This window comes from Equus caballus, chromosome 1, assembly GCF_041296265.1.
Source record: "Equus caballus isolate H_3958 breed thoroughbred chromosome 1, TB-T2T, whole genome shotgun sequence".
NCBI classification, from domain to species: Eukaryota; Metazoa; Chordata; class Mammalia; order Perissodactyla; family Equidae; genus Equus; species Equus caballus.
In genome coordinates this window covers 34,792,225-34,810,400 of record NC_091684.1, presented here as the reverse complement: position 1 = coordinate 34,810,400, position 18,176 = coordinate 34,792,225, and the positions used below count along the sequence as shown (strand labels likewise).

Here is an 18,176-nt window from a genome sequence, read left to right as displayed (position 1 = left end):
AAAAAAAAGGGGGGGATAATCTTTAATGCTTTGTCAAAAACTACTATACTAAAATGCATAAAGACATTTGGACCAATGAAGAAATGGATATGATGGTAGTCCCATATATTAGTACATATAGCCTAGATGTGTAGGAGGCCTGCACATATAGCCTAGATATGTAGGTTTGTGTAAGTACTGTAGATGAGGGAGACATTTTCCTCTGTGCTTCCAGGTTCTCTTGCCTGGTCTAAGACTTAAACTGACATGAGACAGATTAAAATGAGAAAAACAAAGAAAAGTTTAATAACATGCATAGATGGAAGAAACCAAGTACTTGCCAAAATGGCCAAAGCCCTCAACTTAAATACCACTCTCAGCTAAACATGAAAAAAGATGTTGGAGCTGGGGAGAGTTAGGGATTTCAAAGGGAAGGAAGGCAATTCACAGATAGGTGAAAAGGAGCAAACATTTGGAAAACAAGTCTTTGTTTAGCAACACAGAAACAGAATAACAGAGGGTAGCACAACAAACAGGCTTTTCTAAGTTCCTCCCTATCTGCCACTTAGTTCATGTTATGCTAAGGTGATAGCTTGCTTCCTGAGACAGGTTTTTTTAATCTGAATTTTTTTAGGCAATTGAGGGGGAGGTAACAAGAAAAACTTTCTGAGTCTTTTATTTCTTAAAAATAATCAGCCTAGGGGCCAGCTCCATGGCCTAGTGGTCTAAGTTCATGTGCTCTGCTTCAGGGGCCCAGGGTTTCGCCAGTTCAGATCCTGGGCACGAACACGGCACCACTTGTCAGGCCATGCTAAGGCAGTGTCCCACATAGCACAATCAGAAGGACCTACAACTAGAATATAATAGAATATAGCTGTATATTCTAGTTCTGGGGGGCTTTGGGGAGAAGAAGAAGAAAAAAAACAAGATTGGCAATAGATTTTAGCTCAGGTGCCAATCTTTAAAAAAAAATCAGCCTAAAATAATCTTCATGTTAATGAGAGACATTTTGGGGTGGCAAATTTTGTTCCCCTTCAGTACACTCCATGATATTTGCACAATAACGAAATCACCTCACAAAACATTTCTCAGAACATATTCCAGTCAGTAAGTGACATGTGACTGTACTATAATTCAATAGTTCAGGATTTACCATAATCAGTAACTTCAAAGTAAATATTGAGTTAATAATTGCAGCACCTGTTTATTAATACGATAGTTAAGGTTGTTTGGTTTTGTAACCTTTGGACTTGAGTGAACCCAGGTATCAGTGAATCTGTTATCCAGGACAGAGAAGTAGTAATTTGGTGAGTGGCTCAAAGCCTTGAACTCTGAAAGAAATGCACTAACTTATGGGATGAAATAAGCTTCATGGCTCTCTTTAGAGCAATAATTTTATTACTGAAGAGATTGTGTCTCTGTCCTTCCCTTTCTTCGGGAAAGGCTCTTGCCTGGCCCTTTCTCTTTCCATAGATGAAAGAGCTGTAGATATTTTTGAGGTATAAGTCATTTCAGAGATCCACTAGATTAATCCCTACTTTATTTTTACAAATGAGGAATTGGTGACTCACTGAGGTCAAATGTCTCCAACACATTAGTAAAAGATCTTGAGTTAGAATCCTGGTTTCCATTTCCAAGGTCAGTAACCTTTCACATTGAAGATATTTCCGATCACTGCCCAGATGGATGGCAGGAGGGTATCAGCATGAAGCCCTCCCTAGTCACAGAGTAATATATTTCAAGTAAAATGAATCATATTTTTATTTAGTATCTAGCTTTTTTCAGCTATTATGTCTCTGATATCATATTATGATATTATTGTTTGTTTTGTTAAAAAAGATAAATTTGTCCTAAAGCACTATGAGGGAAGAAAGAAAGTATGGGATAAATTCTGAATGTGAAAAAGAAAGTTTTCTTGAACTTTTAGTCTACTCTTGAGAAGGAGATTATAAAAGATTTTTCTTTATTTTTGGGTAAGTCTACCTAAAAGACAAAAATTCTGTTTTGTACAAATAATCTCCTATGTTCCAAAAGGCTGAAATCTCTCTATTAAGAGAACTTAAGGGTTTTTTTTTTTAGCTATTTGATTTTGTGTGTTTGCCTTTAACATCTTCTATTGTAACTTTCGTTAAACGGAAAACTAAGAATTGTTTCACAGTGAGCATTGTTTCCTATCTGATCAAGTGTTTTAAAACCTTTTGATATTTTTGACAAACTTCCCCAAAATTCAAACTTTGAGAATTTCCAATGGTGCCCTTGTACCTCTTGAATAATTCATTCTCTCTTTAAAGGGGGAGATAGTGAGCTAATTAGGCTTATTTGGTATGTTAAATTACATGGAAGTCATTGTCAAATAATTGATGACAAACCTTCTTAGGTTATATTGTATGGGTGAATGTCATTAATATGTGTTTTAAAAAGTTATATAACATTCCTAAAATTCTGATCTGTTCTGGTTGTCAGCCATAATTCTAGCTGTTATTTTTAAGTGTTGTATATCACAGAAATAGCCAAGTTTCTTTGTCAATTGCCATTTTTGAGTCTTTTGTCACTTGCAGACTGTTGTTGTTTTACTCTGATGATTTTGCAGATGTTTTCAACTTCAGAGAGATTCATGAAAAGGACTCTGACACTTGCTCTACAATGCAGGTTTCTGATAAACTTTCATATTATAACACAGAGCTGGGTAATAAATTACACAACTGTAGCAGAGAAACTGATGGCCTCATAACTGCTAACAGAAGATTAAGATCAAGAATTGATTACATGGGGCTGAAAGAACTGATAAGGATGATTATAGTTTTTATGGCTGTTCATTTGAAACATTGATGATTTTTAATGTTTTGTTTTTCCATATATAAGGAAATTGTTTTCTCTTTCCTCTTAAGCTAACCATGATGTACAACCATCAGGTAAAATTATACCTTTGTAAGCAGAATTGAAACATTTATTTTTTTCTCCTTACCTGATTCCTCCACAATTTGGAAACTCTTGATGAGTGAGTATTCTTAGTTTCATGGCAATATAGTTATTTGCATAAGTTCAAAAAGAATCTGGTCTCCTTACAGTAGGACACAATTGGAAACATTGGTTGTAATATCAAGACTTTGACTGCAATGTCTGATTTGAGAGAAACATGCATAGACTCAGATATAACCAGAGAGCTTTGAGGAATAAAGATTGACAGAATGGAATAAAGCCACTTGGAAATATTGGCCTGGTACCTTGCTTACAGGTTTCCCAGCAACCTTACCAGGTGAGTAAAGAAGGTCACTTCCCTGGCAGGTACAAAAACCTCAGGATATTTTGTGGAAACTCAAGAGAAGAGAGAAATTCACCCAAATCTACAGATATTGTGATGGAATCTGAAGGTAAGTCCTTCCCCTGGCCTGGTGTTTTGAGAGGCCTTTAAAGTTGAACCTGAGATTCCTTATGAAAAGATCCAGCAAGGCAGGTTTAAAAGAGCCGATGTGATCAATTGCTATTCTTGCTGTACTTATGTAAATATGTAAATTCTGTAAATAACTGGGCCAAGTTTATTGAACCTAGACTTATTTTGCAAACCAGTGAGTTTTAATTTGGCTATCTTTGGTAAAAATGAGGGTGATTTTAGAGAGAAAAATTATGGTTCAGTAAAAACTATAGTAAATATTCATGGATATTAGATTCTAGTTCTGTTAATTGTCTTCAAGGTTTTTGTTTTCTATCTGTAAAATGGACTGGATCTGGAATTATTCTAGTCTCCTGAAATATCTGGCTAAAAATGTCTAAATTAACATTTTCAATTTTTCCCATGATTTTCATTTGGAATCACTGTGAACTGAAACCACCCTTTTTCCTGAAGCCCTCTAAACTGAAGCTGGACAACTTGATATAAACTTATGAAAGATTCATATCTGTTGCTGTGTAAGCCACTCAAAAAGATGCCTGAATACTCAATTACATCATCAGAGACATTTCAAACTGCAGGAGATTCTTCAACTCTGACTTCTGAAAATCTTCTTCACTGGCTATCCCCTGGGCTCAGAAACTGGTTTATAATTTGCTCCAACCATTAATCTTATTTTTCTTTTTGTTTCTCTTGAAATGCATCTTATTAAATACCTGGTTACTTCTTATACAATATAGGCCTAACTTTGGGATCCCTGTTGCATCACCATCTTACTAAAAGAGTGGTTCAATGAGATGGAACAACCTACACCTCTTATCAGCAGGAAGAAGCTAGGGCAGTAATCACCCCATTTCCCTCAAGGTTGAGGAATGAACAACAAAAAATGGAGAATTTGTAACTGTGGGCTCTCTAGGACCAGTTCAACTGACCCCATCTTATCAACAGAGTAATTGAGTGGTTTTTCACTAACTGAAACCCCTTGTCTGGTTTAGGCCAGTTGAGACCACAAACGCATCAATCTGGCCTACATAAATTCCCGGTGAGTGACCTTTTTGGTGTCATAGGGCTGAAAAATTCTAACTCAGATCATGCTAACACCACTACTTTTTGAACAAGCCTCCTGTGAAGACCCATGAAGTTTGACTATACTTCCGCAGATCATCAATTCTTCACTTCTTCTTACCTCTAATCATCTATCTCAACACTTCAGACAGCTCAGCTCTTCATCCCATAGGTTTTGCCTCTAGCACTGCACCAAGGAAACAGATCTGAGAGCATATGCCTCCTGTCTCCTTGTAGATTGATCTCACAGATAAAGCTACTTTTCTTTTCCCAAAGTTAGATGCTGTAACAATTGGCTCTTTATTCACAGTGGGTAGTAAGCTCTTGCTCCATAACATTAGCATGTATTTCCTAAATGCAAGATGATTCTTCTACATAACTATAATACAACTATCAAAATCAGGAAATTAATACTAATGCATGACAACCATCTAACCTTGACTTTGGTTTTGTATTTCACCAATAAATCCCAATGGCATGTTTGTGTCCAGTTCAGACACCAATGCAGGTCACATGTTACAACACATTTTCATATCCATTTTGTTGACTTTAGTCTGGAACAATTTCTCATTCTTTCCTTGAATTCCCTGACCTTGCCTCTTTTGAATGATGTAGACCAGATGTTTGAATAAAGTTCCTGAAATTCAATTTGTCTATATTCCCTCATGATTAGATTCAGGTTATGTATCTTTGGCAGAAATACCACAGAATGATAATTCATCTTCTGTCTGCTTCCTATTAGGTGACAAACAATTTCAGTCTGTCATATTATAGATGATGCTCACTTTGATTACTTAATTAAGACAGTGACTGGTAGTCTGTTCCACTGTACATATATTCTTCTCACCTTTGTAACTGGGAAGCATTTTCTGTGTATATCCTTTGAAATATGTAAATATCCATGGATCATACAGTTTTTTTATTTACTCATTATTTATTTGTTTATTTATATCAAGTTGGAACTATGTATTCAACTGTAGTAGATGAGTTATAATCCATTTCTATTATTATCTGTTTTGATGCTCCAATTATCTACTCATGATTGGGTTTTTTATCCTCTTGACATGTGTCCATCAATCTTTGAGCAATTCCTTGATTTCTAGCACAATGAGAAGCCACACTATGCAGCATGCCCTGAAGAAATCCAGAGTATTATCTTGGCCTAACTGGTATCTACACAACCTCTGTAGGACCCATCACGGGATGGACCAGCTGAAGTGAGGGACCATATGGAAGTGAGAGGTCAACAAAGTTCCACCAGGCTTCATCCCTGGCCCAGCCACTCCCCAGGTTTGCTCCGCTTCTCCAGCACTCCTTTCCCTCATTTTGAAAAGAGCCACATACTCTTATCAGCTGTTGCTCCTAAAATGACCTGCAGAGGGTGACTGCTGGGTTCTTAATAGAGCATTCAAGCCATGAAAGGACATGAAGGAATAAATGCATATTGCCAAGTGAAAGAAGCCAATCTTTAAAGTCTACATACTGTATAATTCCAACTATATGATATTCAGGATAAGTCAAAACTATGGAGAAAGTAAAGAGACGAATGGCTTTCAGGGGTTGGAGAGGAAGGGACAGAGGGGTAAATAGGTGGAGCACAGAGGATTTTTAGGACAATGAAACTATTCTGTATAATATCATATTGGTGGATACATGACACTATGCGTTTGGAAAAATCTATAAGCCATATAACAAAGAGTGAAACCTAATGTAAACTATAGGCTTTAGTTAATAATAAGTTATCAATATTGGCACATCAATTTTAACAAATGGATCACATCAAAGCAAGATATTGATAAAAGAGGAAGCTGTGGACAGACAGAGAAGGAGTATTTGGAAACTCCCTAGACTTTTGGATTGGTTCTTATTTAAACCTGAAACTGTTCTAAGAAATGCAGTCTAGAAAATTTTAAAAAAAAAACAAAAAGAACTTCTGCAAATTAAATCTGACACCAGACTTGGACAAAAGAACACTCAGCATGAGGATAGAATATAACTTTGACAAATTATATGAACATATGAAGTAAAGTAAAATAGAAAAGGTAAGAAATGTAGAAGACCATCCAAAAGTTCCAATATGTGAATGATAAAAATTCCAGATACTGAGATAAAAAGAAGAAATCATTCTCACAAAAAAATGTTCAAGGAAATATCATTTAATTAAAGGACATGAGTTTCCAGATTGCAGGGGCTCAGAAAGAGGAATTAGGCATGTCATAGTGAAATTTTTTAAGACTAAGTTGAGAGAGAAGATATTTTAGGATTTCAAAAGAAAAAATTGGCTCCATAGAAATGATGAAGATTCAGGAGGGGATGCAACTTTTCATAAGCAACACAGCAAACCATATTTCATTAAAGGCCTTAAACATTCAAAAAGAAATTATTTACAATCTAGAAACCTATTTCCAGCCAACTTTCAACTAAAGGATGAGCAAACTATCTGGAAGTTGACTTCCCATGCACATTTTTTTCAGGAAAAAAACCTGTGCTCTGCTAAACAAAAGAGTAAAACCAGAAAAAGGAAGACCTTATGTTGATGTAGAAGATCGAACAAGAGTCAAAAGGAAAACCTCAGATGATGTTGAAGGCAGATCTTAAGAGGTGAGCTCTTCTCAAAGTCTCCAGACCAACTAGAACATTTTGGAGTAAAGAGAAGTCTGGGAGAGTTTTCTTCAAGAAGATAAAATTGATAGAATGTGTCATGTATTCGATTGTATTGGTAGTTGATTTTCACAGTTCAGGCAGGGTTTAGAGTTGAGCCAATGATAAGTATCTAGATTCATCTAGAGAATTAAGCAAATAGGAATAAGTGGACATTTAATACTTCCAAAGAATACAAAATTTTGTAAATAAAGGAATAGTAATCATCATATACATCACTCAGCTCTTCAGAGAATGATGTTTACATAGTCATGACAGTATAAGCACTGAATACTGACCTAACCAAAATTGTGTTCCAGCTCTATTGGGAGTATTTGGGAGGGTAGCAGGGCATTCTCAGTGTGCTGATGTGGTAAGATGAAGTAAGAGAGTACTCTTGGATATTTGTGCCTGGTTTCCTCTGACCTGTATATACTTGACTCCAATCGGTGTCACCATCTTCACATGGCATAATATTTAACATTTCATCCTGGGCATGGGCTGATTACTTAGGCATCCCTTAGGGCACCAACACATGCCCAGCGATGGTCAGGCAGGGCTCACCCAGCCTCAGCACCTGGGCATAACCAGGACCTGTGGGACATTGCCTCAGAACTAAGTGAAGATGCAACTGGGTTCCGGAAGATCCTGAGGCCTCTCCCTGGGACAGTCTCTTCACAGTGACTTCAGCAGCAGCTCCTTCTAGAGGTTGCCTCTGGGTTTTATGATAACCTTCAGCTCCTCCCTTCTGAGGATCTATGAAGGGAGTTCCTGAAACTGAAATCCTTTTCTCCCTGGGAACCTGTGACCAACTGATTCTTCTCTGTGTCCTTCAGAGACTTCTCCCCACTCATGTATCTCTGAGAAGTGGCCTTCTTAGCAATGGCCACTTAACTACTTAATGACCACTTATCTCTCTATGCCCAACGGTCAAGCTCCCTCTTTTGTTATTGTTGCACGTTGATTATGAACTCCCCACCCCCCGGCAGTGGCTTCTCTCCCAATATATGCTGACCCAGAATCCCTACTGACTTTCTCTAAAGAGGCCCAGCTGAGTGAAGACCACAGGAAGAAAAAACAGACCATACTTTTTAATGGAGGAGCTACTTTCTGAGATAGGAGTTGAAATGAACTTAACCTCTTTTTAAACACATACATACACTCCCATACTTATGCACACAATCCCTCATACTTAGACACTCATGCACATGCACACTCACACACACATATAAACAAAAATACACTTTCCATTTCATGTTGTGCAGAATCGTGGTCTTTATGAAATCTCTTGAGTCTCTCTCCATGTTGACACATTCTGGTGTTTAGCATTGCATGGTTGTGGAGGAATCTTCCTTATAAACCTCCTGTCAGGTTGGAGGAGAATATCTATACCCTAAAGCAATAGAGAATGGCAGGGTTTCGGCATGTCCAGTAGAGAAGAATTTCATCTTTGATTGTCTGACAATTAGAAAAGTCAGACGTCTGAACTGCTTTCTTGGGTGGTAAGATTCATGTTTGTAGAGAGCAAGCTACAGATGGATGTATTCTTCATGAGGATGTATCGAGCTGCCGTATTTCTAGTCTGTACTTTTTAACAATGGAAACAATACATTAAACAGTATATTATATGGATCCACAAAAAATTTAAAAATCACTGAAAATGGTGTTTCATGTGTAAATGATTAATCCTAAATTCAAATTTACAGATTTATAGACAACTAGGGAGGACACTTGGGCTGATCCAATGAACAAAAAGTTTTGATATAGATTTTACAGATGATGTCTGCTGCCTTATATCAGCCACCGTATCCAATTTAGTTCTGACTGCTTTTATTTGCTCAATATCAGGAGAACATCATTGCTATGGATGAAATTGTAAGCGGCAAGTGTCCCTTCAAAGCTTTCCTGTTATCCCATACCATTCTCTGGGACCTCCTACCCATGAGTCCCACCATCCTAATCCTGTGACTCACTCCCTATTCTACCCCTTCTCCCCTACACACCTGTAGACTTCAGTGACATAGGCTGGGAGAACTAGAGATTGGATGGGGAGCCTGGCTTCAGAACAATTGAACCCCTATAAGTGGACTCCTTTGAAAAAAAGTGGAGCTGTGGTCTCTACACAGCTCACAATCAACCAGGAACCAAATGTAGCTGAGGTTGCAAAGGCCCTGGAGATGGAACAGCTCCAGGAAAAAGAGAGATGGAGACACAACCTTCTAAGTGCTGCTCTGCCTATTTGCTCTCCAGACACTGGTGTCGAATCCTGCTCATGTTGTTTTCTACTGGTGGGCATGGAAGGTTAGTGACGCTGTGACTATTGATATGTCATCAGCCAGGCTGCTGTGTCCTGGGAATGAGAGGGCTCCCTTCCAGATATGCTTCCATCTGTGCCTGTCTACAGATGTCTAATGCTTCATTCTGGGGAAGCTGAACTCGGGTTGAGAGGCTGAGTGATCCCCAGACTGTGGTAGGTTCTCTAATTGCATACATGGAGTTTCTCATTCTGATCTCTCTACAAGGGTCTGAGTGCCCTCTGGTTGGCAGGCTTTCACTAACTGTGGGTAAAATGAAATGAAGGATAGGTGGATGAGGAGAAGAGAGAAGAATGAAAAAGACAGAAAATAAAAGACTGGGTGGGCTCCAAAGGAGGGCAATGGAGAAACGGAAGGCCAAAGATGGCAGTGTCAGAGACTGAGAGAGTCTCTGAGTGGAGGTAGTAATGTGGGTAGAGTGGCACCAGAGACTCCTCTGTACTCAGTCCCAGGCTTCAGGGACCTAGGCCACAGTCAGTCAGTATTGAGTCCTTCAGAGGATTCTCAGGAAAGCCTACAGGGTTGTGTGACTTCAATTGGAAGCCAAAGCCAGTGGACATTTGGTCCCCTGCAGCACCACCAGGACCCAGGAGAAGCTCACTTTCCTCATCTACAACTTACATCAGTTTTCTGTTTAGAACACGAGAGGCTGGAGCTCACCCTAGACAGGTGAATTCAGGGCACATGCACCATTGTCCCCCCCATCTTGGCCCCACCTTGAACGCCACTCACTCTCAAGTCTCAGAGGCCTTCTGAGTACCATGGGTCAGTCCCCATCCACTGACCTTTGTCTATGTGTGTGGGTTACCCAGAAGCAGATACTGGGCCCAGGAAGAGAATTTGGGCCCAGGAAATGACCAGTGATAGGGGAGTGGGTAGTGAGCTCAGAGAGGGAATGGAAGCACTGCAGAGTGGTGGTGTGGACAACTGAGGACCTGTGTCCAGTCTCCTGCTCTCCACAAACTCCGACCAATCCCCATGACCAGCCAGTCTATAAATCAATTGTCATTTGTGAAGGCCCAGAAATACCTTCTTTTTCCGTTTACCATGATGGGACAGAAAATATAAGAGGAAAGCATGTTTTGATATTTTAGATTAGTCTGGTGGCTGAAGTGTTCTAACTTAGGGAAGAGTGGACAAGCTCGACTAATTTTTTTTTTCTTAGATTGGCCCTGAGTTAACATCTATTACCAATCTTTTTCTTTCTTTCTTTCTTCTTCTTCTCCCCAAAGCACCCCCCAGGTCATAGCTGTATATTCTAGTTGTAGGTCCCTCTAGCTCTGCTACATGGGATGCTGCCTCAGCATAGCTTGATGAGCAGTGCTAGGTCTGTGCCCAGGATTGGAACAGGTGAAACGCTGGGCTGCTGAAGCAGAGCTCACAAACTTAATCACTAGGCCACAGGGCCAGCCCTAGGCTTATCTAATTAAAATTTACCACTTATATTATCCAGACGGTAGAATAGAATGAGAATAACTTATATGATGTTTATTTAATAAAGCTATGCTAAAATATTAAAATACTAACAAGATGCAAAGTGAGCAAGAGGAAAGCAACTCACCCAAAATTTTTAATTGAAAGTAAATAAATAGCTTACAATAATATTTTTGAACAAGGAGATACCTAGTGATAGGATGCTTTCTTAGTTTAGGATTTTGATGACTAGGTGCAAGTCTGGTTGAGTGAACTTAGGAGGTACCTCACTGCCATTTTCTGGAAGGGGATATCCACGGAAAAACCAAGGACAAAAAGGAGGACAAGGACCCATAGGTGAGGACTCAGGCTCAGACAGCTGCACCCAAGCTTCTTGGGGAACTGAGGGATTGATAACATCCTCTTGCCAGGAACTCTCCTTTTAGATCACTGAGAAAGGTGGATGGGGAATGGAGGAGCAGAAGGATCTTGGCAGCCAAGGGGAAGTTCTGAGGAGAGAGGCAATGGATCCTCCTGTCCCAGAGGAAGCAGTACTCTCTGCAGAGACATAAGGGAACAATGCTCACTGAAAAATACTCCCCCATAAACATCAAATGTCTGATGATCCAGTTCTGGAAGCTCAAGATTAATTGCTATTTAGGTAATTCTTTATCTTGGGTCTGCAACCTTCTGTTTGGAGATCATGAGGTTTCAACCTTGAACCACCTGACCTCTCAAGCGATGATCATGAGATTTTATTTCCAGGGACAAAATTTGTCTCAGAAAAGATTAAATTGTTCTTTCCACCTGTCCTTCAAGATCTTTGAATCACTTTCTGTATGTCTCCAGCTCATTTTCACAGCTCAAAATGAGCTCATAGCTCATTTTCATAGCTCATATTGAATATACATTCAATATATGTATATATCACATCTTCTTTATCCAATCAACCATTGCTGGACACTTAGGTTGTTTCTATATCCTGGCTATTGTGAATAATGCTGTAATAAACATCACAGTGCAGATATATCTACAATAAACTGTTTTTACTTCTTTTGGTTACATACACAGAAGTTGGAGTGATGCATAATATGGTTGCTCTATTTTTAATTTCTTTGAGGGAGCTCCACAATGGTTTTGATAGAGGACATACCAATTTACATTCCGACCAATAGTGCACAAGCATTCCCTCTTCCCCACATCCTCACCAACGCTTATCTCTTGCCTTTTTGATGATAGCTACTCTAACATGTGCCAGGTGGTATCTTGTTGTGGTTTTCATTTGCATTTCCCTAATGATTAATAATGTTGAGCATCTTTTCATGTACCGATTGGTCATTTGAATGCCCTCTTTGGAAAAACGTCTATTCAGTTCCTCTGCCCATGTTTAATAAGATTGTTTTGTTGTTGTTTTGATGACTTGTATGTGCTCTTTCTGTATTATGGATATTAACCCCTTATTAAATATATTTTTTGCAAATATTTTCTCCCATTCTATGTGCTGTCTTTTCATTCTGTTGATTGCTTCCTTTTCATGTGAAGGAGCTTTTTAGTTCGATGAAGTCCCACTTATATATTTTTGCCTCTGTTGCTTGTGCTTTTGGTGTTATATCTAAAAAATAGTTGCCAAGACCAACGTCAAGGAGCATTTTCTCTATGTTTTCTTCTGGGAGTTTTACCATTTCAGCTCTTAGATTTAAGTGTTTAATTCATTTTGAGTGAATTTTTGTGAGTGATATAAGATGGAGGTCCAAATTCATTTTTATGCAGGTGAATATTCACTTTTCTCAGCACTATTTACTAAAGAGACCATCCTTTCCCCCACTGAGTATTTCTGGACCCCTTGTCAAATACTAGTTGACCATATATACACAGATTTATTTCTGGCTCTTGATTCTGTTGCATTGCTCTATGAGTCTGTTTTATGTCAGTACCATACTGTTTTGATTACCATATGCTTATAACATTGTTTGAAACCAGCAAGTGTGGTACCTCAACCTTTGTTCTTCCTTCTCAAGATTTCTTTGGCTATTTCGGGTCTTTTGTGGTTCCATACAAATTTTAGGATATTTTTCTATTTCTGTGAAAAATGTCATTGGAATTGTGATAAGGATTGCATTGAATCTATAGGTAGGTTTGGATAGTAGGGACATTTTGACAACATTCATTCATCTGATCCTTGAACATGGGCTATCTTTCCATTTGTTTGTGTCTTCCTCAATTACTTTCATCAATGTCTTATAGATTTGGGGGCACAGATATTTCCCTACCTTGCTTAAATTTATTCCTAAGTATTATATTGTTTTTGATGCTATTGTGAATGAGACTGTTTTCTTTATTTCTTTTTCAGATGTTTTATTGTCAGTATCTAGATATTCAACTGATTCCTGCATGTGGATTTTATCTATCGCAACTTTACTGAATTTGTTGATTATATTTAAAATCTTCTTAACGAGTCTTTAGGATTTTCTGTTTGTAAGATTATATCATCTGCAGATTTAAAAAAGTTTACTTCCTTCTTTCAAATTTACATGTCTTTTATTTCTCTGCTTTGCCTGATTGTTCTAGCTAGGATTTGTAGTAATATGTTAAGAGTGGTGAGAATGGGCACCCTTGTCTCATTCTTGATTTAGAGGAAAATCTTTCAACCTTTCACCATTGAGTATGAGGTTAGCTGTGTGGAATTGCCACATACTGCCTTTATTGTGTTGAGGTATGTTCCATTTATAACCAATTTGTTGAGAGTTTTTGTCATGAAAGGATGTTGAACTTTGTCAACTGCTTTTTCTTCATCTATTGAGATCGTCATATAATTTTTATCTTTCATTCTATTAGTGTGGTTTATGATATTTAGTGATTTACATATATTGAACCATCTTTGCATCCTAAGGATAAATCCTACTTGATCATGGTGCATGATCCTTTTAAATGCTGTTGAATTTGGTTTGCTACTATTTTGTTGAGAATTTTTCTATCTATATTCATCAGCTTTATTGGTATGTGGTTTTCTTTTTGTAGTGTTCCTATATGGTTTTTGTATCAGGGTAATGATCTCAAACATAAAATGAGTCTAAGAGTGTTCCCTCCTCTTCAAATATTTGTAAGAATTTGAGAAGAATTGGCATTAATTCTTCTTTAAATGTTTAGTATAATTCACCAGTGAAATCATCTGTCCATAGGTTTTTCTTTGTTGGGAGGTTTTTGAATACTTATTTTTATGTTGATCCCAGCCTATTGATAAGGATGCTACCAGCTGGGAATGCCTGAATTTCTCACCTGGACTTGTATTACTTGTACTGAGCCCCCCAGACATTTCCACCACCAGGGCTAATTTTGCAGCTAGACTGACCCTTGTGGTTCTTCTTATGGTCACAGGATAAACTTCTCAAGAAACGTCAGGAAATTTTGAGGTACAAGACTTATTACTCACAGATCTTGGATGTTACATGGCATGCCTGGGAGCCACACAGCTAAGCTGCATGTAAAGAGAAATAGTTAGGACCTAGGGTCCTGCCTTTCTTAGAGTCCAAGTGTCTGGTGTATGTGGTTTTTCACAGTCACTCAGTCACTGGGAAACAGGGTGAGGGAGACTGGAGGCAGGGTCACCCAAATGGTCAGTTATCTAAGTTTCCCAGAGTATTCTGAAAAGGGAACTCTATGGATGTGGGGTGTCTAGTTGATATCTGTTTGTTTTGCAAGTGGCTGCATCATACAGCTGGCAATATGTTTGTTCTAGATAGATGGCTCTTGAAATGGATGGCTCAGCAGTCAATAGCTTGTCAGGTACTCACACTATATTGATTCAGTATCCTTACCCGTTATTGGTCTGTCCATATTTTCTATTTCTTCCTGAGTCAGTCTTGGTATATTGTATGTTTCTAGGAATTTACCCATTTCTTCTAGGTTAACAAATTTGTTGGTATATAATTGTTCATAGTAGTCTCTTACAATCCTACATATTTATGTCATATCAGTTGTAATATCTTGTCTTTCACTTCTGATTTTATTTATCTGAGTCTTCTCTCTTTTTTTCTTAGTCTAGCTAAAGGTTTGTCAATTTTGCTTATCTTTTTTAAAAAATCAAGTTTTAGTTTCATTGATCTTTTCTATTGTTTTTCTCTTCTCTGTTTCATTTTTTTCTATTCTGATCTTTGTTTTCTCCTTCCTTCTGCTAACTTTGGTCTCAGTTGGTTTATCTTTTTCTAGTTTTGGAGGTGTGAAGTTAGGTTTTTTGAGATCTTTCTTTTCTCTTCGTATCAGAATTTATGTCTAGAAACTTTCCTCTTAGAACTGCTTTTCTGTATCCCATAGCTTTTTGTGTGTTGTGTTTCCATTTTCAATTGTTTTGGAAATATTTTTATCTTCCTTGTGATTTCCCTTTGAGCCATTGGTTATTCAGAAGTACGTTGTTTAGTTTCCAACTACTTGTGGATTTTCCAGGATTCCTCTTGTTGTTCATTTCTAGTTTCATACCATTATGGTCAAAAAAGATACTTTGTATGATTTCAATCTTCTAAAATTGGTTAAGACTCATTTTTGTGGCCTATCATATGATCTATCATGCAAAATATTCTGTGCATGCTTGAGGAAAATGTGTATTCTGCTGCTGTTGGATGGGATGTCTTATATTTCTCTTAGGTCCATTTAGTCTAAAGTATGGCTCAAGTTCAACGTTCCCTCGTGATTTTAGATGTAGATGACCCATTCATTGCTGAAAGTGGAGTATTGAAGTCCCTTTCTATTACTGTACTGTTGTTTATTTCTCTCTTCAGATCTGTTAGTATTTGTTTAAAATATATTGCTGCTCCAATGTTGGGTGAGTATATATTTATGATTTTTATATCTTCTCTTTTTTTTAATTTTTTTTAAAGATTTTATTTTTTTTTCCTTTTTCTCCCCAAAGCCCCCCGGTACATAGTTGTATATTCTTCGTTGTAGGGCCTTCTAGTTGTGGCATGTGGGACGCCGCCTCAGCGTGGCTTGATGAGCAGTGCCATGTCTGTGCCCAGGATTCGAACCAACGAAACACTGGGCCGCCTGCAGCGGAGCGCGCGAACCCAACCACTCAGCCACGGGGCCAGCCCCTATATCTTCTTTTTTGATTGAGATATAATTGATGTATAATATTAGTTTCATATGTACAACATAATGATCTAGCAGTTGAATATATTGCAAAATGTCACCCTACTAAGTCTAGTTAACACGCTTCACCACCCATAGTTACAATATTTTTTCTTGTGATGTTGTTATATCTTCTTGATGAATTTACTCCCTTGTCATTATATAATGATCTTCTTTGTCTCTTGTTACCATTTTTGGCTTACTGTCTATCCTGTCTGATAGAAGTATAACAACCCTTGCTCTCTTTTGGTTTCCACTTGTATGGAATATCTTTTTCCATTTCTTCACTTTGAGTCTATATGTGTACTTAAAGCTGATATGAGTCTCCCATAGGTAGCATACACTTGGGTCTTTTTTTTTTAAATCCATTCAGCCATTGTCACCTTTTGATTGGCGAAATCAATCCACTTATGTATAAAGTAATTTTAAATATGGAAGCACTTACTGATTTCAATGTACTAATTGCTTCCCGACTATTTTGTAATTCCCTTGTATTTTTTTGACTCTCTTGCTGCATTCTTTAATGAGGTAGTGATTTTCCATGGTGATATGCTCTGATTCCTTTTTTTTTTTTTTCGCTTTTGTGAATCTACTATACGTTTTTGCTTTGTAGTTAGCATGAAACTTACATAACACCACATAGATATAACAGCCTTTTTATGCTAAGTTTACTTTGATTGCATACAAAAACTCTACACTTTTACTCCTATCTTTTATATTCTTAATGTCACTATTTACCTCTTTTTATATTGTGTATTCACTAACAAATTGTAGTAGCTATAGTTATTTTTGATACTCTTGTCTTTTAATCTTTATATTATAGTTAAGTGGTTAACATACCACCATATTACAGCATTAGAGTTTTCTGAATTTGACTACATATTTGCCTTTACCAGTGTTTTTATGTTTTCATATGTTTTTATGTTACTAGTTAGCACCTTTTCATTTCAGCTTGAAGAACTCCTTCCAGCATTTCTTGTAAGGCAGATCCAGTGGTGATGAAGTCTCTCAGATTTTGTTTATCTGGGAAAGTCTTTATTTCTCCTTTATTTCTGAAAGATAATTTTGCTGGATAGAATATTCTTGGTGGCAACTTTTCCTCTTAGCACTTTGAAAATATAATCACTTTCTCTCCTGGCCTGAAAAGTTTCTGCTGAGAAATTCACTGATAGCCTAATAGGAGTTCTTTTTAGGTTACAATCTTCTCTTCTCTTGCTGCCTTTAGGATTTTTTCTTTGTTTTGATTTGTGACAGTTTTATTATATTGTGTCTTGGAGAAGATTGTTTTGGATTGAAAAATTAGAGCGGTCTATTAGCTGCCTGACCTTGGATGTCCAAATCTCTCCCCAGGTTTGGGAAGTTTTCAGCCGTTATTTCTTTAAATAAGCTTCCTGCCTCACTCCCTCTCTTTTCTTCTAGAACTCTAATGATAAAGATATTATTTCTTTTATGGTGTCCCATAGATCTTGTAGGCTTTCTTCACTCTTTTTCATTCTTTTTTCCCCCTGATAGGATTATTTCAATCTTCCTATCCTCTACTGTAATATTTTTTTCTGTTTGTCTATTCTGCTAGTGATGCTCTCTATTGAATTTTTCACTTTATTCATTGACTTATTCAGTTCCAATATTTCTGTTTGTTGTTTTTAATGATTTCTATCTGTTTAATTTATAATTTTGATCCCGTATAATTTTCCTGATTTTGCTGAATTGTCTTTCTGTGTCTTATTGTAGCTCACTGAGTTTCCTTAAAATAGCTGTTTTGAATCTTTATTGAGTAAATCATAGATAGCCATGTCTTCCGATTTGGTCACTCTAAGGCTATTGTTATTGTTGGTGATATCATGTTTCCTTGATTTTTCGTGTTTCTTGGAGTTTTGCATTATTGCACTTGCATTTGAAGTACCATGTACCTCCCCTAAATTTTATTAACTGCCCCCAAGGTAGAAATACCTCGTCAGTCCTGATAAGATTCTGAGGCTTTTTTAGACCTTGCATGGATACACCTGCTCCAGGCTTGTTCCTCCTTTTTGAGGCATTATTCTTAAGCTTATATGTCTTCTCTCAATCCTACAATGCACCAGGTTGGCTGTTGATAGCAGCTCTTTTGCTTTCCTGAAGTGGTTAATATGGCTCAAGTTTGTAGCTTCTCCTTTGCCCACAGACACTGGCTTGGCTTCTGCATATGCTCTTGAGACTTCTACAAAATCTAGCTCTCACTATTCCCGTGGGGAGCATGAACAGGGAGCCATCTGCAG

The 18,176-nt window shown here is 37.6% G+C and overlaps 1 protein-coding gene across 1 annotated transcript in view; it reads right to left on the bottom strand.

Annotated features, from left to right (window-relative positions):
* CYP2C92 (cytochrome P450 2C92) overlaps nt 1-18,176 on the bottom strand; it is a 78,342-nt gene that overhangs the window by 42,594 nt on the left and 17,572 nt on the right. The gene's annotated exons all lie outside the window — the stretch shown is intronic.